Consider the following 24,374-nt stretch of genomic DNA (forward strand, 5'->3'; position numbering starts at 1 on the left):
AGCGCCTAACAGTATGCAATGCGCGTACATCCATTCATAATTGCCAGTGTTCATTTCGCCCCAAATCGACTACAACATTGAAATTTCTATTTTGAGTCAATTCTAATCACAAATAAAATACTTCATCCATTGCTAAATCTACGTATACATGCAGATAAGGTAGCAATTCACTTGTGTTTATGGTGGACACACTCAAACACTCGTAATACCTAATTTGCTGCTGCGTTGAAATTATAAGAATTGCACCATATGAAAAACATATTTCAATTTCAATGATATTTAGGTTATTTTGGAGGCATATGAATGGTACTTTTGGAAAAATAGAACGATGACTTGTTCCTTTATACTTATGCATTAAAAGTTTAGCATAAAAGTCAACGGTGTAGCATAAAACACAACGGTTTCAACAAAACTAGGGGTGTCCATTTCTTCCCGGGTGTCCATTATGCCCTGATCTCCCCAATTTATTTGTGCCCTTCCTCAAAATGATGAATTACGAATAAAATTTCCAAGGGGGACCCCTCATGACTTAAGAGAAAATCGAAATTTGTGTCAGCCTTATTCAGAAAAGCAACATTATAAAAGCAACATTATTATATCAAAGCTATAATCGAATTTGGAATCTTATTGATGGCTCATATTCCGAAGTTATGTATTATATTAAACGTACAAACAGAGCTGAAAAATATCAAACCTCTCAGTTGACTGCTTGACAAACTTCACTAGCACTGGATGCCGATCATTATCAAGATGTTTCGGCAAATTTTTTTCTGCACACTTTAGCCTTTATTTTAATATCATTGGTTATAAGATTTATGTAAAATTTGACAAAAAAAGTGCAAGCTAGTGAAATTTCTCACAATAAAACCCATTTAAATTTCAACCGTGTTAAGCGCGAGGGCTTAACCAGTTGCATCAAAATTGTGCGTAGTAATTTTAACCACAAAAGGGGATTGATGCTATAAAATTTATATTTTCCCATACAACGTTGATTCATCCTACTGTATAATTACGTCTCAGGAATCTAAAATGGTGTGATTTGACAAGATCGCTTTAATTTTTATTAAGATTTTGTTTTTTACGCATATTTATCGCTTGCATTTATTTTGTTCACCTTCGTAATTTCAGCGATGCATCCAATCCTGGTTCTACAACACTGCTGGTAATCTTAGGTGTGGTCAGAGACTATTTTCTTGCTGCCCGTTGATCTGGTTATTCAACATTTTTGATGATTTGATGTTTCATGTGCATGGTTTTGCATGGCACTTTTTTAACTGGCCACTTCCGGCGGGACACCTGGAACCGGTTCCAAAACACAACCGGTTCAGATATGTTATTTGTGGATTGATTGGTAATTATCGGTGACAAATATCGGAAACAGCTTGTTAAGCGTTACGACTTTCGACCTACTATTCTTCGGTCATCGTCAGACGCATTCAGTTGGATTCACCTCTTCAACTTCGTCAGTTTATTATACATAAGCGGTTCAGATATGGTCTGAAACTATTTTCTTGCTTACCATTCATCTAGTTATCTTTTTTTTTAGTTTTTATTAATGTGTATTTTAACTTAAATGCTAATTCTACACTCATCTGGTTATCGATCAAGCAGCTATTTGGTACGTCACGTGCATAGGTTTGGTTCAATTTTTTAATTGGTCACTTCCGAAGGGATACCTGGAACCGGTTCCGGAACACAACCGGTTCAAATACGGTATGAAACTATTTTCCTGCTAACCATTCATTGGGTTATAGAAAAAGCCACTCATTGATGTGTCGCATGCATGGGTTTGGTTCACTGTTTTAATTGGCCACTGCCGGCGGGACACCTGGAACCGGTTTCGAAACACAACAGGTTCAGATACTGCATGAAACTATTTTCCTGGTTACCGTTCATCTGGTTATCGAAAAAGCAGCTCTCTGATGCGTCGCATGTATGGGTTTGGTTCAATTTTTTTATTGGCCACTTCCGGCAGGACACCCGGAGCCGGTTCCGGCACACTACCGATTCAAATATGGTCTGAAACTACTTTCCTGCTCACCATTCAACTGGTTATCGAAAAAGCCGCTCTTTCATGTGTCGCATTCATGGGTTATGTTCACTTTTACATTTGGCCACTTCCGGCAGGACACCCGGAACCGGTTCCGGAACTCTAACGGTTCAGATATAGTCTGAGATTATTTTCCTACTTCCCGTTCATCAGATAACCGAAAATGCCGTGGTTTGATGGGTCGCAAGCATGGGTTTGTTGCATTTTCATATCTGGCCCCTTCCAGGGGTACCGATCCGGAACACCTAAATGGCCATAACTCCGGAACGGCTGGACCGATCCGAACCATTTTCAATAGGAAACAATGGGACCAGATTCCGCGTCGAATGAACCGTCGGTCGTTAAAATCGGTTGATGTTTACTATCTAAAAATGAGATGACCTTTTTTGTACACATACACACACACACACATACATACACACACACACACACACATACATACACACAGACATCATCTCAACTCGTCGAGCTGAGTCGATTGGTATATAACACTTGACCCCTCCGGGGGCTCTATCAAATTTTCGTTTTTGGAGTGAACATATAGCCTTTCGGTACACCTTGGTGTACGAGAAAGGCAAAAACACTTCACTTCCAAAGAAAAAGATAGCAAAAATTAAAACATTGTTGAAGTAGCCTTAATACAAATACCGGCAAGCCACCAGTCACCGTGGATCTAAGATGATTTGGGGCGAATAAGGGCTGTCATTTGACACCAATCTTATAAGCATTGTTGATGTCGCTGTTAATTGCTTCCATTAAAGGCTAACATTAAAGTAATATCCACAAAAGTTGAAATTTTTTCACAAAATTTGGTGATATAGTACAATTTGTAGAGGGTAGTAAGGTCGCCTGATTCCATGGTAGGTCACCATTTACCGTATGTCAGAAATTTTATTCTATTTTGTTTAAAAAAGATCAAAACAACCCAATTTAGTGAATTTTCTTCATTTTTATTCATTTCAAGTTATAACTTTCCAGATTTAATTAGAAAAACGAATGTTCAAATTTTCAATTTTTTCTAGGTATATGGAACTATATGGGGCACGGTGAATGGAGACCATTGATTTTTAGGGTACCTTTATAACGTGCCTTTTTGTTTCAATTAAAATGTACGAGTAATCGTACTTTCTTGTTAAGCTTCCTTCGGTAATGCAAAATACATAGTCTGAGTGTACCAGTTATCGCCACAGTGGTTGCTATTTGGCCATAGTGATTATTTAGGGCTCGGAATAAGTTTGGCTTTCTATTCCGAAGGATCGTTACCTGTTCTGTGGCTAAGTAGGTTAAAGCGCCGGTCTACTGAATACGGAGTTGCGGGTTTGCATCTTTCAATCTGTGCATTCTAATTGATTACACAATTTTTTCCAGTATATTATCTTTCTTCAGAAAAAAATCGTTTATTTAATAAATGGGCTTTAAAACAAAGTCTGATGGTGCTTCTTATCACTTAAAAATAACCTTACAGAATCTATCGCATTATCGCTCACAACAGTCAATTAATAGTTTAACTAATTTAAAACAGTCCCAACTCAAGCGTTGCACTACGGAGCAAATTATGCACTACGGAGCAAACGATTCTTTTATATTGATTCATTTACTCACATCTTTGAAAACACAAATTACTCAGTTTAACCTTCACGTACCGATCCCATACAACTAATTTTCAGAATGCTGGCAATTCGTCAATTTTCATCCGATTTTTTCGAAGTCACCCTCAAACGATCATAAATTGGTGCTAGTTTATTATACTCAAGTGGCCATGTAATATCCGGAACCATTCCGGAGATATTTTTGATTGTTGGAGTTGTCTGTTTTGCCAAATGGTTAAACATGATTATATCGTGTGTTATTGTGTTTGAGAGGCCCTCGCGGAGGCAGCACTTTTTTTGTACCAGTAAAACCACAAAAACGATCCTTAAACAAATACGAAACGATCCATAACATATATATGCATGTTCCACAGAATTGAACTGAAAATCCCTAAAAAAGCAGTAATGATCCATACAAAAGTGCAATACGATCCATAGTTTATGCGAAAAGAGCAATAAAATTGCTTACAAGACCCCATGAAATGATATTTTTATGGATCGTTGCGCATTTGTTTATGGATCATTTGGTTTGTTTTATATGCAAAAGGATGTTTTCCCCCTCGCGGAACTTGCTCCAGGTGTTCCGGAGCGGCCACATCAGTTGATAGGGTATCGCGCTACTTGGGCGGTGGTTTTCTTCGTCTGTTATTTTCTTCTGTTTTCCACTGTAACTCGGTCAATTTTGAACCGATTGACTTGAAATTTTGTACACGGGTAGATACTATACCTATCTCACCGCATTCCAAGAATTGTGTCAATTGGTTCAAGATTGACTGAGTTATAGTGGAAAACAGACGAATATAGAAGCCACCGCCCAAGTAGCGCGATTCCCTACATACTTCTGTCAAGAAGTTCTTGATTTAACGTTGTGTAGTCCTACACTATCAGAAAAAATCAAAAATTGGCATGTGTCAGGCGAAACCTCTTTATCTGATCACAAGCATATTTTGTTTGAATATGAGGCTGGTCATCAACTCATAGAAACTACGAGAAATCCTAGGAAGACAAACTGGGAGCTTTATACTTCAAAACTCTCTACGGGAATTCTACGGGATAGTTTCAATAACATCCCAAATTCTTGTTATGGGCTTGAAAATAGCGCTACAACACTTTCAAGCCTGATTCAACAGGCATTCCATAGCAGTTGTGCTCCTAAGGAACGCTCTTCAAATAGAGATGTGCCTTGGTGGAATAACAACCTGCAAAAACTACGAAAGAAAACCCGGAAACTATTTAACCGGGCTAAAAGAACACAACAGTGGGAACGATACAAAGAGTCCCTCACAATTTATAACAGAGAAATCCGAAGGTCAAAGAGGATAAATTGGAGGCACACATGTGAAAACATTGAGAGTACTCCAATTGCAGCCAGGTTGCAAAAAGTCCTCGCTAAAGACCATTCAATTGGCCTGGGAACTCTTAAAAAAGAGAATGGCTCTTTTACAACGAGTAGGTACCAGTGAAATTTTAGAAACAATGATGAAAACGCATTTTCCGTGTTCTACGCTTGTTTCAAATCAAGACCAAGATCGCAAACTGATTAACATGAAACTAGGAGATATAGTCATGAAATTCATGATTCAACTGGGTTAGAAAGTTTCAGGAGTGATGCATGCATCATGGCCAATAAAATTATAACAGAACAAAAACTTGAATGGGCGATAGATTCCTTTGAACCCTTCAAAGCGCCTGGTAGGGATGGAATTTTTCCTGTACTACTGCAGAAGGGTAAAGAAACCTTAACACCCATTTTAACTAAATTGTTCAGATTGAGCTTATCGTTATGCTACATCTCTAAAGCTTGGCGAGAAGTGCGTGTCACTTTTATACCAAAGGCAAGTAAGAAGGATAAACCATCACCAAAGTCCTTCAGACCCATAAGTTTATCGTCCGTTATGTTAAAAATAATGGAAAAATTACTGGACGAGCAAATTAAATCGTCATACTTAACAAGAAGCCCTTTAAGCAAAAATCAATTTGCATATCAAGAGGGCAAATCTTCGGTAACTGCACTCCATAAGTTGATTACAAAACTGGAAAGATCTTTTGAAGTAAAAGAGATTTCACTTGCAGCGTTCCTTGACATTGAAGGAGCGTTCGATAACACATCCTCGTTTATTTATTTATTTATTTATTTAATTGTTACAATGTCAACAGGTTAAAACACCCCAATGACAAATCTTAATAAACTACAAACAAAAAGAACAATCATTTTACATTAAACAGATAGTGAACGCAAAAAATCGATCTCGTATCTTAGCTCTACTTAAATGGAAATCAAAACTAGAAAAACAAATAACAAATACCCGACACATACTCCTAACAGGTTCGTTCATCCCATAGTTTGTCGAAGATCTAATAATGCGCAGAAAATCACTAGAACGAAGAGCGCGCCTTCTGATGTCCACGTTCAGTTGATTCAGCAGCTCCGGACAATCAATGTTCGATGTAAGTAGATCACTTACAAAACAGGCCTTCGCAACATCTCGGCGAACACTCAAAAGGTCAAGATGGATGAGCTTGCAGCGATCCACGTAACTCGGAAGATTGACGGGGTCATTCCACTGGAGATTACGTAGAGCATATCGAATAAATTTTCGTTGGACACTTTCTATTCTCCGTATTCCATTCTGGTAGAACGGGGCCCAAACTACAGCTGAGTACTCCAACGTCGAACGTACTAAGGCGCAGTACAATGCTTTCAGACAGTAGATATCTCGAAAAATTTTGCCAAATCGAAAAATGAATCCCAATTGCGATGATGCCTTCGATATTATATACGATACGTGTTCCTTGTATGTCAATTTAGAATCTAGGATAACTCCTAGATCCTTAACTGAGTTTTCTCGCTGAACTGAGGCGTCGGCCAAGACATAATCGTGAATATATATTGATCGTTTCCGACCGAAGGAGATGACAGAGCATTTCGAAGGGTTTAGAATCATTCGGTTGCGGTCACACCACGCTGCAAATACTTCCAATTGCTGTTGCAGATGTTCAGCATCTTTAGGCTTAGTGATAACGTAAAACAGTTTGAGGTCGTCAGCGAAAGACTTTTTCTCGCATTTTAAAATGAAGTTCAAGTCGTTCATGTATAGCAAGAAGAGAAATGGCCCAAGGTGACTACCTTGCGGTACTCCGGAGGTTACACGAAACAATGACGAACGGTGGTCTCCAATCCTCACTTGCATAGACCGTCCGGTTAGGTAAGAGCGTAGTCAAACAAGAAGATTGCCGCAAATTCCCAATCGGTCAAACTTTGCTAAAGCAATTTCGTGGTCCATTTTGTCGAAGGCAGCAGACAGATCCGTGTAAATGGCATCAACCTGGAGGCCCTTTTCCATATGACGGGTTATGAATGAAGTGTATGAAACGAGATTCGTACTTGTTGAACGCTTGGGAACAAATCCGTGTTGATCAGGCGAAACGTAGTGCGAACATTTCTGTGATAGGAACTCTAGGATAATCAACTCAAACAGCTTTGAAGTTGCACACAGGGCGGCAATTCCTCGATAGTTTGATATGGTGCGTTTGCAGCCACGCTTATGTACTGGAAAAACATACGATTCCTTCCAACATGTGGGAAATACCCCAGTTGCCAACGACAAGTTGAAAATCAGCGCCAAGGGAGATGCAATTGTATGGATACACTGCTTAAGGACGACGGATGGAATGCCGTCAGGACCGAAGCCGGTCGATCGCTTCAGACGCTTCGCAGCTGCGTAAATAATTTCGTCGGTTATCACATGATGCGGGCCGATGGACGGTTGAATGGGCACGTTGGATGCTGCAGCGATAACATCTTGGTTGCTAGTCGGTTGATTGGAGAAAACGCTGCTAAACTGTTCCCGAAAAAGAATGGCAATTTCTTCTGTTGACGAGGCCTCTGAGATTCCGTTGGTCATAGAACATGGCAGTCCGGTTTCCTTACGTTGGTCACCCACATATCGCCAAAAACTTTTTGGATCCGACTTCAAACGACGTTGCAAACGATTTTGGTGGAGTCGAAACAATCGCTCATTTAGGCGCTTATATCGTTGATTGGCACGTAGGTATCTAGCCCTCGAAAAAGCAGATTTGTTTTTGCTGAATTTTCTCAGTGCTTTCCGTTTTTTCCTTCTTAGTCGTCTGAGACGAGCGTTTGACCAAACCGGATGAGCTTGTTTCCGATGAAGCTTTTTCGGAACGAACTGGTCAATAGCATACAGTAGAATACAGCCAACGGTAGAAGCAGCTCGGTCAGCATCAGCATCACGAAGTGCGGAGTTCCAATCCACACCCAGAAGAAATGAGTTCATGTTGACGTAGTCAGCGTTACCAAAGTCGTAGAACAATGTGTTTGCTTCAACATCCTTGAACGTGTTTTGGGCTCGTATTCTCAACGAGATTTGAAGAGGGGGATGATGCCTGCATATTTTTACCAGAGTAGATGGAGCTCGGATAATGTTGCAGTATGAACTTATGTCTTCACTCGTAAAACAAAGATCCAGAAGGCGGTTATTGTCGTTCTTAACTCCATTCAGCTGTTTTAGACAAGCAGTGCCGTAACCATCCAGCAAAAATCCAGACGAAACGCTACTGCTAGAGCGAGCAACATTGGGATAGTAGAAGCCGTGGGTATTCCAATTCCAGTTGATAAACCGAAGGTTAAAATCACCGACAATAATGATGTTGTCATTAGGAAGCATCTGACTAATAATCCAGTTCAACGACTCGATGTGCTTTTCGATAAGGTTAACATCGTTGATGCGGTCAGGCGGAAAATATACGATGCAGATATACGTGTTTACACCGGACAATGATGCTGCCACTTAGAGCTGCTCAACTGCACAACTATCCGGGTGTGCAAGCAAGCGCGATTTATAACAAGAACGGATGGCAAGCAAAACTCCGCCGCCAGATCGCTTGTTGCTATTCGACGATGAACGATCGCACCGGTAGACGCAATAGGTGTCATCAAACAGTTGACTGGAGAGCGTGTTGTCGTTCAGTCACGTCTCCGTGAAGGCGTAGATGTCATAGCATTGATCGGAACAGGCTAGTTTGTAGTCGGCCAAAGAGCTGTTTATACCACCAAGGTTTTGATAGTACATCAATATATTAGACGTGGCCGAATTATCAACCACCGATGGACTGGTGAGGCGAGGAACAATCATTCGGTATCGAATACTTGCCGGAGGGAGCAGTTTGGAAGACCCCATTACCGACCCTAGATTCAGGACCGGGATGACTATGAAGGCGGGAACGAAGCTGGCGGCTAGATGTGACTGCGGGCTCGACTGAACTAGGGGGCTTTGGGGCTTCCATAAAACCGTATATCGTGCATCCCGGGTTCGAAGAACAAAATCCTGGATTGTTTGGTGCTGAACATTCGGTTGTGTGTAATGGATTGACGATCCGAGCGGCAGATGAATTTTGGTACGGGCTGAAGGCGGGAATGATATCAGAGTATGCTAGTTCTAATTGACGTAGGTACTTGCCTGGAGTGGCAGGCTGGAGAACCTCTTCAACAGATTTGACATCAGGACCACGACGACTAAGATGAACGCTGGCAGCATAAGGCGGGACTGAGTCAAATTGCGAAGAGGTCTCCAAACTGCTTGTTGTTGTGCGTCGTGGTGAATCAGCATCTACTCCACCATTTCTTCCGCTGACGAGGACAACGAGCCGGATGGCGTCGGCTTGGGCGAAGGATTCGGTGTGGTTTGCGGTCTCCAAAAATTTCCAGCCGATCTGTTGTCCTTGAACTCACGGAACAGTATTCCTTTTGGCCAAGTTGAAGCACACAAGGCCTTGGCCTTGAGATTGCAGTTAACGCCGATTTTAAACGAAATGAACGATAACGTGCTGATATCGCGACCATTACCGACGAGCCTAATAGCTGTAATGTCTTCACAACCAAGACGTTTTCTGGCCATTTCACGCACCTGATCAGCTGTCACATCACGGGAGATTCGTGATAAATACAGCCAGAATTTTGGTTGATTTTCGGGCATCGGTACAACTTCAACGCCAGTTGAGGGTGAAACTGATTCTGCCGTTCCGCAATTCATTGATTGTTTCCGAAATGCGTTAGATTGAGGTTGTTTGAACAGACGACGGCCGGGAATTGCATTTGAAACGGTTCTCATCGATGACTTTGGCGTACGAGTTGTAGAGTTCGCAAGCGTCGCGAAATTAGAGCGGATTTCCTTCTTTAATTCAGTCAAGATTTCAAGTTTCAAATTTTCGACGATATCGTTATGCGCACTTAATACTTGTTCTTGGCCAGCTTCATACGCATGTCGTATCGTGCTACGAAGATGTAGCAAGTGATTGGAAAAGCCACAAATGCTCTATGGATCAGCAAAAAAACTTTTGGTAAAAAATGGGGACTGAAGCCGAAATTGATCTATTGGATTTACACGGCAATTGTGAGACCCAGAGTTACATATGCGTCACTAATTTGGTGGCATAAAACAAATGAAAAGCTAGCTCAGAAGAAGCTTGAAAAACTTCAAAGACTTGCTAGTCTTTCAATTACTGGTGCAATGCGAAAAACGCCGACTAAAGCGCTAGACACTTTACTCTTCTTACTTCCATTGCATCAATTTGTTCAATTAGAAGCTACAAAGAGTGCTTTGAAGGCTAAAAGAACTACAAACCTCTTTGAAGGTGACCTGAGAGGCCATCTAAGTATTCTAAAATCAATTAGTATCAACTCGTTAATCACAAGTAATAGTGATTGGATGAGTAGAAGGTACAATTTTGAACGCACTTTTGAAGTGATTAATCCTGGGCGATATCTGTAGACAAATGGGGGCCCAGAACTACATCCAGGATCAATCGTATTTTACACCGATGGTTCGAAACTGAACGACCAAGTTGGTGCAGGAGTAACTAGCCCCGGGATTAACGTATCAATTCCCATGGGCAAATGGCCAACTGTTTTTCAAGCTGAAATTCAGGCAATTTTAGAATGTTGTAATATTTGTTTACGCAGAAATTACAGATATTCAAAAATATGCATTATGTCTGATAGTCAAGCAGCTCTAAATGCTTTGAAATCAGCAACATGCTCTTTCAAACTTATTTGGGAGTGTATCCTATCACTCCAACAATTAGCTTGCCGTAATCAGGTGAAGCTGTTTTGGGTTCCAGGACACTGTGGAATTGATGGAAACGAACAAGCTGATATCCCAAGTAACAATTATACTTTTGTGGCAATTCTGAAGTAATTTCTAAGATAGAATAATAAAACTTGGCAATAAAGCTCTTTGTTCTGTAAATCTGAGATAAAATAGGCATAAAATATCCATAATACGAATCTGGCCCACTCTTCAGGAGATCTCCAAGGCTGCTTTTGAAGACTGCTTTGAAACTAGTTGTATTTATGAAGTTTTACTGATGATTCATTATAAGAACTTCATTAAACTTTATCAAGAATAGCTTGAGGCATGTTGATCTTTTAGCTGTCTTCCCCAAGTTGCTAAAAGTGCATAATAAATGAAATCTTTTACCTAAGCATTACGCAGATGCGAACTAGTTTTGTTTCATAGATGAAATGTTAATTGAACTACGAACTAATTTTCATCAAATTGAAATGGCTAAAATATCTCAATTGCCTGACAGATCATTGATGACAGGGAATCACAAAATTCCGTGCCATATCCACTTTTTCGTTGATATGCCACCCAAAACATACAAAAATAACAAAGCGCCTCAAAAATAATACCAATCATTAATATACGAAGACATGAATTTCCTATAAAAACAAAAGGCTACGCCACTTTTTCAATTCTTTCTAAACATGGCTGCCGTTCCAAGCGAACAAAACTCATGCAGCCGCCATCAATTGTTATTACCTTTAATCCAAACCACCTCAAAACAATGATGGAACCAAGTTGCCTTGCATGAAATCTACAGCATTTATTGAAGATTGTTTTTACTAGTGATGATCCTAAGGCAGATTTGTTCGTCTTAAATGAAACTCATTCGTTTTATTCAAGAGTAACAGTCCTTGGCAATTGTTTGTTTACCTTTTTGGAGCTAGAAAGTTGTTTCTGTACATTTCACGTACATCCTGTAATTATATTATAGTTTTGTGTGTTTTTGCGTTAAATAATTAAGTGCAATTTACTAAAATAACACTATTTAGCATGAGCATGAGAAGAGTCACAGTAAGTATCCGTTTAATTTTCGATTCGTATAGTTGTGGCCTGTGTGAATAACTGGTTGAAGGCAGGACGACAGCTACTCGCGTTTTTAATTGGCTGTAAAATCATTATTTCGTTGATATGGTTACTTTTAAGAACCAGAATAACTAAATTATCAGTGAGCAAAAATGTGTAAGTGTTTATATTTGCATGAGAACGTGATTTTTCAACCAATTTGTTGCATTCATTATTTGAGTTGATAAAATAGTACGTTATCTTATTATTTCGCATAGTTCTTGTTCCAGAGTAATGGCTCTAGCTCAAGAATAGAAGGTTTCAAGATGTTTTTAAAGGAGGATTAGTCAGATGAAATGCTCTTGAATAAACGAATCATAAACTTTTAATAAAATATGTTGATGCTATGTGTTAAAAATTACTTCAAATACGTCTTAAAACTTATTATGAGATTAAATGCTCTTGTGAATCCAGTTGTTTTATGCGCGAATTTCAGAACTAACTTGAGGACAACTTGAAAACCGCAAACGAACGAAGATTGTTTTCTCTTGATAAAAGCAATTACAAATGTTCCATGAATTGGTCATGCTGTGATAAAGCTTCCATAAAAATATTCAAATCTAAAAGGAATTGAAATTGTTACTTGGGATGTTAGCAAGACTTGGTTCGTCACACCAATGGATCACTAAAATAACTAAAACGGCCGCTATGAAATGAACAGATAGCACCACCGTAGCCTTGTGTGTTTGACGTAACTCGACTGCTGTCACTGTGTTACCGTCCATATATGGTGGCGCTTTTGTTTTGATGCGACGAGTAGCGGAAAAGTCGGCTTCAATGATCCATTCATAGGACCAGAACCGTTTTATGGTGTGTCTGGGTGTTCTCTCAGAATGGAGTTTAAAACATGGGAACATGAAAAAATAATATCCAACTGGGAAAATACCACTTTTTCGAGGCAGTCAAAACGTTTCATAAAGCCAAACTTTTCAAACACTCGCAAAATCTTAGAGCTGTCAAAAAGAGATCTAAGTACTTTTACTGGCCTGCTAACAGGCCATTGTCCGAGCCGTTATCATATGAAGCTAATGGGAAAGCTTCAGAATGATGTATGTCGTTTTTGCGACATAGATACAGAAGACTCGGAACATTTGTTATGCCGTTGTCCGGCAATTACTGTTAAAAGAATTAGGTTCTTCGACAAGGGGCTGATAGAACCCCTTGATGTCTGGAGAAGAAATCCCAATACGGTTGTACAGTTTATCCGAGCTGTGTCACCATGTTGGGATCAAACGTACAGTCAAGGTTTGATTATTGCTAACAGTAGTAATACGTCAACTTGATATAGCTAAAACAAACTGGGGCATATGTCACAATAGATCTAATAACTGGCCGTAGTGACTTAGATACCCAACAAAGAATAAAAAAAAAAATAATACTTCTGTCATTTTTTTTCTGTCCTATTCTCTTGAAATCATGAAGAATGATATATCGCACGGCATGTTTTGGTTGCAAATCAGAAATGTTTCCGATGACACCCCCGTGGAACCTATGATAGATGTTCCGGGGTGGCACTATTTGTTTATACATACTTCAGTCTATCGCTTCTGACTTAGTCATTCGAAAACATGAAGATTGGTAGGTCGCACGGCATGTTTAGGTTGAAAACCAGAAGTGTCCCCAATGAGGCCCCGCGGAACCTGTTACGGGGATCCGGATGGGTCAATTTATTCAAATCTGGTTATCGCAGTTGTGTTTCACTATTCGCAACAAAAATTTCGCTGAAAATCGATGGTTCGAAAACAATAACACACGGAATAAGCAGTTTTAGCCATTTTGGCAACCCCCTAACCGCAAAACAATTCGGAATATCCCCGGAATGGTTTCGGATATTGCATGGCCACTTAAGTATAATAAACTAAAACCAATTTATGATCGATTGAGGGCGACTTCAAAAAATAATAGAGAATACAAGTATGACAATGGCCACAATGGCCGACTTGAATCCCTACTCAAGTTTTTAAGAGCACTTGCTTGAAAATTCGTCAACAAATGTTCGTGATTTGGATAATGGGCCTCTTATTTCAAGTGAGCGAAGACAGGATAAATAAGGACTGTTCAATTTATAAAACGGACAACTTGTTTGTGTGATACCTTTTTTATTTTTCAATAAAATCATTATCAATTTTTTGCGTAACTTTCTATAGCTATTCTCAAATGTAGGAAAAATATAACATTTAGCAAAATGTTGTTCATTGTGTAACTGAAGCGGTTTTCGTTAAACATCAATAAAACCCATTTCTTAAAATTCGACATAACTTTCCACATACTTAACATGCACATTTTCATGAAGTTTTTAAAGAATTGGAAGCTCACACTATTCTACTAAAGGTAAAGCTCAATAGTTGATCAGTAATAATGCACCAAGCAGGCTCCAGCTTGATATAATGAGTTGCCTAGTTTTCATAGAAATTATTAAAAAATGTTAAAATAAGTCCTGTGTTGCAATAACATCACGGATTCGGCTAAAAATTTGTCCAGAATGGTAGAATATTGCTCTCTGAATGATACAGAAGAAAAATTAACTAGTAATTGCATTTTTCATCAAAAATTTAATCCATGAAGATGGTCATATTAAAAAATTTCATACTTTTTGCTCCATTGATGCAGAATTTCGACTCTAGCGAATCTTGTTATTATATATTTCCAACAAAGTTGTTCCTATGTTATTGTACACCTTATTTAATAATAATCGGATGCAAAGTTTTTATTTCCAACATCATTGTTATGCAAAATTTGCATTAGGTAGCATTGTTATTTGGAAGAACCTTCAAAGAACGAAACTGTTTTTGATTACTGTATCTGTAATGGCGCACAGTAACCAAATCAGCAATGCTATTAAGAAGCAGTTTTCTGCATTTAAAACCACATTATTCCCTTTTTCGACTTGATGCATAAAAAAATTGATTATTTAATATTTTCATGACCTTTTTGCTTCACAATTGAATTTTATTCAAAAAATCGAATCTAATTTGAGACTTTAATATCTCAACACTTAATTTTCCAATTGAGTTTAAATTTTGCCAGAATGTTTATTACTCATGCTGCTGCACCATGGTACATACTTGAGGGCTGTTCGGGCTCTAAAGAAGTTGATCATCAATATTAATTTCTATTCCCGATCAGCCTAGATAGCCGTGTAGTGGCGGTAGCAGTTACCTCAACTGGCTAAGAATATCACTACGGATTGCCTAATCCGGTGGTAAAAGTCCACCAAACAAGCGACCCCTAATTCATGGTGTTAAGCGTACCGTGCCTAGGAATGAATGGTTAGGGGGGTCTAATAAAAACTTAACCGTGAACGGTGCCTGTGGAGTACCAGGGCACCCTCCACAGTATGTTGCCCTTACTGTGTTAAACGGAGCAATGACGCAGTGGACCTTATTTGTCTCCGGGATAATCGGCCACTTTTCTTACGTCTCAATTCCGAGGCTTAATAAAAGTGGGTAAATGAATTTTTTTTATGGCAGGAATTAAGTTCGTACAGGTAAACCTTCATCACGCAAAAGGTGCTTCTGCTGTGTTGAGTCGAAGGTTTAAAAAAGAAGGACTGGAAGTGGCGCTTATTCAAGAGCCGTGGTCCAACAAACGAAAGATTCTTGGTGTTCTGACACAAAATAGTAAACTATTTTATGATGAGCAACAAGATTCTCCCAGAACCGCTGTCTTAGTACGCAAAACGTTAAAATGCTATCCTATTACAGAGTTTATCAGAAAGGACATTGTTGCGGTCATGGTAGAGGTACCAACCACTAGAGGTAAAACTGAGATCGCTGTGGCTTCAGCTTACTTTCCTGGTGATGTTCCTGAGGTACCTCCTCCTGAGATCGCATCATATGTTCAATTCTGTAAAGAAAACAACAAATCGTTTATCATTGGCTGTGACGCCAATGCGCATCACACGGTTTGGGGTAGTACGGATATTAACAGTCGAGGTGAGTCACTATTAGAGTATCTGTCTTCCAACAATATAGACATTTGCAATAATGGTGATAAACCTACTTTCTCAAATGTAATCAGACAAGAGGTCTTGGATCTAACACTGTGCAATGCTGCAATCTTTGACAAGATCACAAACTGGCACGTGTCAGATGAGATTTCTCTATCTGATCATAAACACATAATCTTCAATTGGAGTGGTGGAGATTACTCTAGAACCGCATTTAGAAATCCCAGGAGGACAAACTGGGATCAATATGTAGAATTGTTGAATACGCATTCATTTACAATGGGAGAAACTATTGATTCAACCCAAAAGTTGGAATCATTTTCTCAAAGGGTAAATGAAAGTATCATCAATTCCTTTAACGGAAGTTGTCCCACCATACAATCGTCTTCTACTAGAGACGTGCCATGGTGGAACTTTAAACTGGATCGCCTTAGAAAATTTTCTCGTAAAATGTTCAATAGAGCGAAACAAACGGGAGATTGGACTCAGTACAGGAAAGCCCTGACTGAGTACAACAACGAAATACGAAAATCTAAAAGAAAGTCTTGGATGCTGACATGTGAAAACATAAACAGCACTCCTGTAGTTGCAAGACTACAGAAAACGCTCGCAAAAGATCATTCAAATGAATTGGGAAACCTGAAGCGCGACGATGGAGCTTTTACCAAAACTCCTCGTGAAACTTTGGATTTGATGATGGAAACCCATTTTCCGGGTTCGGTTCTAAGTGTGGATTCCAATGATACTATATCTCTGGAAGGTGAAGGATGTCCTAGTATAAACTCTTCGGAGTCAACTAGGACAATAAACACCACCTCAGATTTAGCTGATGAAATCTTCACGAAGGCCAGAGTGGAAAATGCAATTAGATCTTTTCAGCCTTTTAAATCTGCAGGAGTTGATGGAATATTTCCAGCACTGATTCAAAATGGAGAAGCGGTGTTGGTACCATCACTAATTGAGATGTTCAAGGCTAGTTTAAGATTGAATTACGTTCCATCAAAATGGAGACTTGTAAAAGTTATCTTTATACCAAAAAAGGGGAAGCGAGACAAGACGCATCCCAAAGCATACAGGCCAATTAGTCTTTCTTCAGTTTTGTTGAAGACTATGGAAAAGGTTTTGAAGGATTTTATCAATTCTTCTTACATAAAAGACCATCCCCTATCTGACTTCCAGTTTGCTTATCAATCTGGTAAGTCAACGGTTACAGCACTTCATTCGCTAGTAACAAAAGTGGAAAAAACGTTTTCAGCAAAAGAAATAGCTCTATGCGCCTTTTTAGACATAGAAGGAGCATTTGATAATGCCTCCTATTCATCTATGAAGCGTGCCATGGAGAACAAAAACTTCGACCAATGTATCATACATTGGATTTATACTGTGCTTGCAAAAAGAGAAATCACCTCTGAGCTGGGAAGTTCTTCTATAACAGTAAGGGCAACGAAAGGTTGCCCTCAAGGAGGAGTCCTCTCACCACTATTGTGGTCCTTAGTTGTAGACGACCTTCTAAGAAGCTTGAAGGAAAAAGGTTTCGAAGTTGTGGGCTTTGCAGACGATATAGTCATAATAGTGAGAGGAAAGTGTGACGAAACTGTTTCGGAGAGAATGCAAAGGGCCCTAAACTATACACATTCATGGTGTATTAAGGAGGGCCTTAGCATCAACCCGTCAAAAGTCGTAATTGTCCCTTTCACTAGGAGAAGGAAGATCAACACAAAAGCTTTTCGGCTTGGAGGGATACAAATTCATCCTAGTGATCGAGTCAAATACTTAGGTTTGATACTGGATGCTAAACTGAACTGGAATGCTCAAATTGAGTCCGTGATCGGTAAGGCAACAAGTGCGTTCTGGTTATGCTCCAAAACTATTGGCAGGAAGTGGGGCTTGAAACCAAAAATGATAATGTGGATTTATACTGCCATAATCCGCCCAAAAGTGACGTATGCTTCGTTTGTCTGGTGGCCAAAAACAAAAGAGGTTACCACGCAATCAAAGCTTGCGAAAATTCAACGTCTTGCGTCCATTGCTGTTACAGGAGCGATGCGAAGCACTCCATCAAAAGCTTTAGATGCGATTCTCAATCTGCTACCTTTGCACGAGTACGTGCAATTAGAAGCAGAAAAGGAATTGCTGAGACTTGAACGAGTTGAAATGTTTATGCCAGGTGATCTTGTAGGTCACCTGAGCATTTCACAATACTTCCAAAATAGGCCAGTAATGAAAATGATTAAAGACTGGATGAAACCTGTGGAGAACCATGATGTTCCTTACAAGTTGCACGAAACAACTCGTGCAGATTGGGAAGTCGGAGGTCCCACTGTTCGTCAAGGGTCAATCAAATTCTTCACAGATGGCTCAAAAGTTGGAATAAAAACGGGAGCGGGAATCTACGGCCCTGGAATACAAATTTCAGTGGCGATGGGACACTATCCTACGGTGTTTCAAGCAGAGATTCTTGCTATTTTGAAATGCGCAAATATCTGCCTTGAGAGAAAATACAGATACGCAAATATTTGTATTTTCTCAGATAGTCAAGCTGCACTAAAAGCATTGTGCGCTTACAAATGTACTTCAAAGCTTGTCTGGGAATGCATTCTTTCACTGCGCAGGCTGTGCCAAGGGAATTCAGTAAACTTATACTGGGTTCCAGGTCACTGTGGCATTGAAGGAAATGAAATGGCAGACGAGCTTGCTAAAAGTGGTTCCAATTTACAGTTTGCTGGTCCAGAACCATTCTGTGGTATATCAAACTGTACAATTAAAATTGACCTGAAACGCTGGGCTGAGCAGAGGGTGATATCCAATTGGATGGACGTCAAAAATTGCAATCAGTCAAAACGATTTATAACACCAAATGCTTATAAAACCAAAAAGCTCTTAGAGCTCAACAAGAGAGCTCTATGTACATACACTGGCCTAGTAACTGGACACTGCCCGAGCAGGTATCACTTGAAAAATATTGGCCATATTCAGAGTGATATCTGTCGTTTCTGTAATACGGAACGTGAAACCTCGGAACATCTGCTTTGCAGTTGTGGTGCTTTATACACGCGCAGGCACAGATTTCTAAATAGTGGTTGCTTGCAACCCAGTGAGATCTGGTCTGCAAAACCTGGGAAGGTCTTGGAGTTTATTAATTCCATTGCACCTGACTGGGAGACGACGCGTCGTGGCAGTAGCTGATTACTTGACACATGGTAATTAGCTGGCTAGATGCGAATATCAAAACGGGACATGCCACAAAAGTTCAGCCTATTGGACGCAGTGGCTTAATTTCCCCAACAGGGGAGGAAAAAAAAATGGTACATACTTTTCTGGTATTAAAAACGATATACCATGTGAGAACAGTAATTTTATATATATTTTCAATTTTCAGCAATCGAAAAATTCACCTTATTTAACATCTGGCCGATTTTCTATAAAATAAAACTATTTTTATTCGATTCAAAAATGATCACTATAATGACAGATGATGTACTGAACAACGAACCAAGGGTGGTTAAATTTGAACTACGCGTCTAATTTTCATTGCCTTGTAAAGTTGTCCGTTTTATAAATTGAACAGTCCTTAAATGTGGCGTGGTTCGTTTGTTCCATTTGTGCTTATAAAGTTTGCAAAATTGAAATAGGATGTCTTGATGTTTCACCTTAAAATTTACAATAAAATTTTACTGTTACATTAATTTCTATTGTCTCTTTACCTACTGTGATAAAAGCTATGTTGAAAATAAAAATGTTGGTAGTTTATTGGATTACTTCCTCATGGAGATGGAAGTGGTTAATCGCATTGGGCAAACAATTAAAAAGAATTGCCATCCCCAACCACAACCGCCGTTTAAAATCTTGCCAATGAGAAAGCAAAGTTAACCACACTTCTGAGATTGTTTTCAATGGCAGCCGCCGGCTATTGCTGGTGGTAAATAATAGCCTATCGATATCCATTTGTTCGGACTTCCCGAAGGCAGCCCTTGGGGACAACCGTTCAATCGAGTTTGCACAGAGTTCTGGCATTCTGGTGGTGTGGCTTTGCTGGTAGCCGAGATGCGCCAGAGACACAATGACTTGAAGGTTCGATAATAAATATGATAATTTAATGATTATTTTATGGCGTGCAATTTGCATACTAACGAGATAGTGGGCGGCGTGATCTTCTTCATTATCGTTATTATTATTATAACAACAAATTGTGACTGTCGCGTCGTTAATTATTGTTACCCGTCATTGTTATGGTTGCAGTTGATGATTGGAAAATTTGGCGAAACTGGAATACAATGGAAGCGCGCGAAGTGTGGGATGCGTACCGAATAAACGTTGAATTGAATGTGAAAGCGATATTTCATTTTTCAGACCATTTTGGAAGCCTCGATAATGATTTGTTAAAAGTGTGCACATTAATTTTCATTCATATCTGATGGTAACGAATCTTTTGAAATGCATAATTTCCACAACTTCAAACGATTCGAAGGGTTCAATTTTGTTAGCTTATATTTTATATTCTACTAGACCAGTATACTGCAATAAATGTTGTATTTAAGCTGCGATCAAAATAGAGTGTGATTGACATCCAAAAAGCACTGAAAGCATCAATAGCCAGTGATGGAAAACAGTGAGGATTGCAGCTGAGTAGACACAAACGCAAAGCTATTCTACTCGTGAACAACAGAAGCCAGAATATATTCGCACTTCCTTCACTCGCGAGCTAACGAAGCTGGTCGCACTCGTGATTGATTCGCGAAGCAGCTCTGAACATTTTTCAATTTTGTGAAAAAACGAATTTACACGGTCGACAGATTAACTTTTCAGGCACAATAAAGCACAAAACACTTCTATCTGATGGATAATTACTTGTTTTGCTATTAAAATCGCACTTAAATGCAATTCCCGCATCTCCACTTGTTCTTCGCGAATAAAAATTCATGAGTGTTTTTGTTTTTGTTTTGCTTCATACTCGTGAAGCAAGCGGGTGCGAATAAACCCTCACACGGCTTACTCTCGGCACCGTGAGTAAACCGTTTGTTGCTTTTACACTCGCGAGTTGATTCACGATGAGAGTATTTCCATCTCTGTCAATAGCATAAGAAAATGATCTCTTTTGAATTCATTCTTTACCATGATCCTCGTTGCCAGCGCCAGCGTTCTCTAACCTCATGTTGCGGTTCTTCTACACGCTAACGCCGCTCAGCACTAAAGTGCATAATTTCCAGACTACACCAAAAATGTGTAACCCTTGCACATTCAAAAAATCAGCTCCTGTGTCCCCAAAATCGTTAAATTCGCAAAAAAAATTTGTACAGCAATCTAGCTAGGTTTATTAGTGACCTTGGAAAACAAAAAAATATCGACATTTCGCATCTAGACGAGTGTACGAGCTGTTTTTGAGAATGTGTAACTGTAACACATTTTTGTGTGGTCTGGAAATTATGCACTTATGAGTAGGGCTTACACATTTTAGTGCTGAGCGGTTTTACTGTGTATAGTCTATAGGCTTCGTTCTTCTCTCCAAACTCTCGACACTTTTCGTCGACTCTCTTTCTTGCACCTGACAGCCCTCTCGACTGCGTTGTTCATTGCTTGTTGCTGTACTCGAGCAGCCCTCAAAAATGGCCTAAAAAAATTTAAATTAAAATATAAAAATATTTAATATAAAAGTATACTTTTTCCCTAGTTTCCATCGAAATTGAACAAAGCATACTAACTTATCAAAACAACATTCGTTAGACAACCCCGAGTAATTCATCGGAAGCAAGCTAAAGACAACTTATCCAGATTTCAAGAAGCCAGACCGACAAGAAGCAAACATTAATTGCGGCTTTGCGTGTTTCTTGCCGTGCCTGACTTGAGGGGTTGCATACAAAATTAATTTAAAGTGCATACCGACGAATGTGTGCCATTCACGAAAGTGCTGTTCATTTCGTGACAGTTCTTCATTTTCCGTTAGCTTGTTGTGTGTTGCATAATAGAGGTACCTATGTACCTAGAAGCAGCTCCCGAAGGTGACAAACGACAACCCAGGTGAGAAAGGCTGAAAGGATTCCCACGAGTAGGCGCTACACACAAGAAGTAATTCAAGCTCTAATGTTATTTAACGAGATGCTAGAAGTAGTGGCGCTCTCGGGGTGTTGTTAGAAGAACTACACTTGGTTACGAAATTATGGGATCACATAGCTTTTTTTTGATATGGAAAAGCGGAATAGGGAGATCACAAAGCTGGGAGATAAACGCACAGCCATTAAGCAGTAATAATTTTTATCTGGTTGTTATCCGACATCCTGGTGACAGTGGTGACGTATCCTATCCCACCCACCGTATACTCTCGATTATCGCGATGTGGATGGTTGGTTGTTTAAACAGATGGTCAACTTTGTGCGATGACGAACTTTGTTCTATCGTAGAATTCTGCGGATCCAAAGTAAGCTCGATTTCCTGCCACGATGCGTCTCTGAATTTCTCTGCTGGTGTCGTTGTCGGCGGTCACCAGAGAGCCCAAGTACACAAATTCATTAACTGGCTGGATTTCATCACCGTCGACAGTAATTCAGGGTGCCGGGCGCGTGAATTCCTCCCTAAAGCCCTCTGCCATCATGTACTTTGTCTGCTGTACGGACTTCGTGAAAATCGTCCCACTCGTGTTTATCCCCGTTCTCCTTATTACACCTTCTAAACGCAATGTTGAACAGCAAGCACGAAAGACCATCACCTTGCCGTAACCTTATGCGACATTCGAAGGGACTGATACTCGAACTACGCACATCACTTGATCCATCGTCGCCTTGATTAATCGTATCAGTTTATCCGGGAATCCGTATTCGTGCATAATCTGCCATAGCTGTCCTCGATCAATTGTATCATACGCCGATTTCAAACCGATGAACAAGTGATGTGTGGGCACGTTGTATTCGCGGCATTTCTGCAACACCTGGCGGATGACGAACTCTGGTCCGTTGTAGCGCGTTCACCCATGAATCCAGCCTGATGTTATACAATCGTAGTCCTTATTTCGTCGCGCGGGTCTTTGCCGATTGTATCGAGTCGAATTTTCTCCTGTGTCGTTTGCAATGGGGATTTTTACGGGTGGCTTATTGGGCCTACGCCAACACTCCTCCCGAGCAGAAGGGCATACCCAGGCCCGGATTAAGGATTGTGGGGGCCCGGGGCCCGAGCGGATGTGGAGGCCCTTCTGAGAGATGACCAAAAATATTTTTCCTTATTTTCGAACAGTACTTGAGCAATATGAAAAATAAAGCTAATGTTAGCAAGCAAAAATAGCTTTTGAGGGGGCCCCAAAAATGTGGGGGCCCGGGGCCCGGGCCCCCTCGGCCCCCCCTTAGATCCAGCCTTGGGCATACCTTACAAATACCATGCGAAGAGCAACATGTGCTCTAATACCTATAATTGTTATTGCTGCGTTATTCTACGAAATGTTATGAGAACATCATAATAACAGTTGAAGGTATTTGAGCAGAGTTTGGTATTGATGTAGTATTTGTTGATTTAGCAGTGAAAATAACCGAAGAACAAGATTTGTTATTACATCATGAAGTCATCGAACAAATGGAACATTTAATAACAAGACATGTTATTAGTTTGTTATTTAATTACTTTGGGATAACAAATACAGCACTCGAAATTTTAGGTATGCATTCATTATTGAAATAACAATACTTGTTATTTTCTAGGTGTTATTTATACAAAATTTTGGTATTCGTTTTTGTTATTTTGCCTCTTATTACCACCTAATGAAGGACATATCAAGGTATGGTAGTATTTAAGATAAATACCTTGATATGCTATTCTCTTGTTATTTTATTCTGCTCGGGCTGTCTCGTCGGAGGGTCACCGTGCCAGTTCTGGGGGGCTACCACGCTGGATCTAGCTGGGCGTGGTGCAGCGTTTCTTACTCAGCCGCTGGATGCCAGAACAGACGCTGTTTGAGCCGCACCTCCTTGGTGAACATACGCTCGGGTCGTACCTCCTCAATCTAGCTGAAGTCAGAAGGACAACAGTGCCCAGGCTGCACTACCAGCAGCACACAACTCTTAGCTGGCGGTCTTTGTCATCGCGTGACCCGTGGAAGCATGAGGTAGGAACTTGTGAGGACCAGAGCTATGTTGGACGCTCTCCTTATCGACTCACCGTTTTGCAGCCCACCCTAGGGGACAAAAGAACTGTAAATTAAGTTACGTGATTGAATAATAAAAAAAACAACTTTCTAAACCAAATTTTATACACGATGAATGATCAAAGAGCATAGTCTACGGTACTCAAAAGCCTCAAAACAACCCTAGAAAATTCATAGTATAGTTGAGTCTCCTATTAAACGCAGCCACCCACTTTACGCCCACCGGAATTCCTCAGCTGTCTTGCATCCAATCCAGCTGATTTTTTTTAGAGCAGTTAGTGCTTACTATAGATTCATCACATACAAAAAGTGAAGTAAATCGGTTAGAAGACATCCTGAAAAAAGCGGTGGGCGTAAAGTGGGTGGCAGCGTCTAATAGGAGACCCGACTGTACATTAGTATGGGACACGCTTGTATGGAAAAAAAATAAATCCTCGCTCCAGTCGACTTTTTC

The sequence above is a fragment of the Aedes albopictus genome, chromosome 3, assembly GCF_035046485.1.
Source record: "Aedes albopictus strain Foshan chromosome 3, AalbF5, whole genome shotgun sequence".
NCBI lineage: Eukaryota > Metazoa > Arthropoda > Insecta > Diptera > Culicidae > Aedes > Aedes albopictus.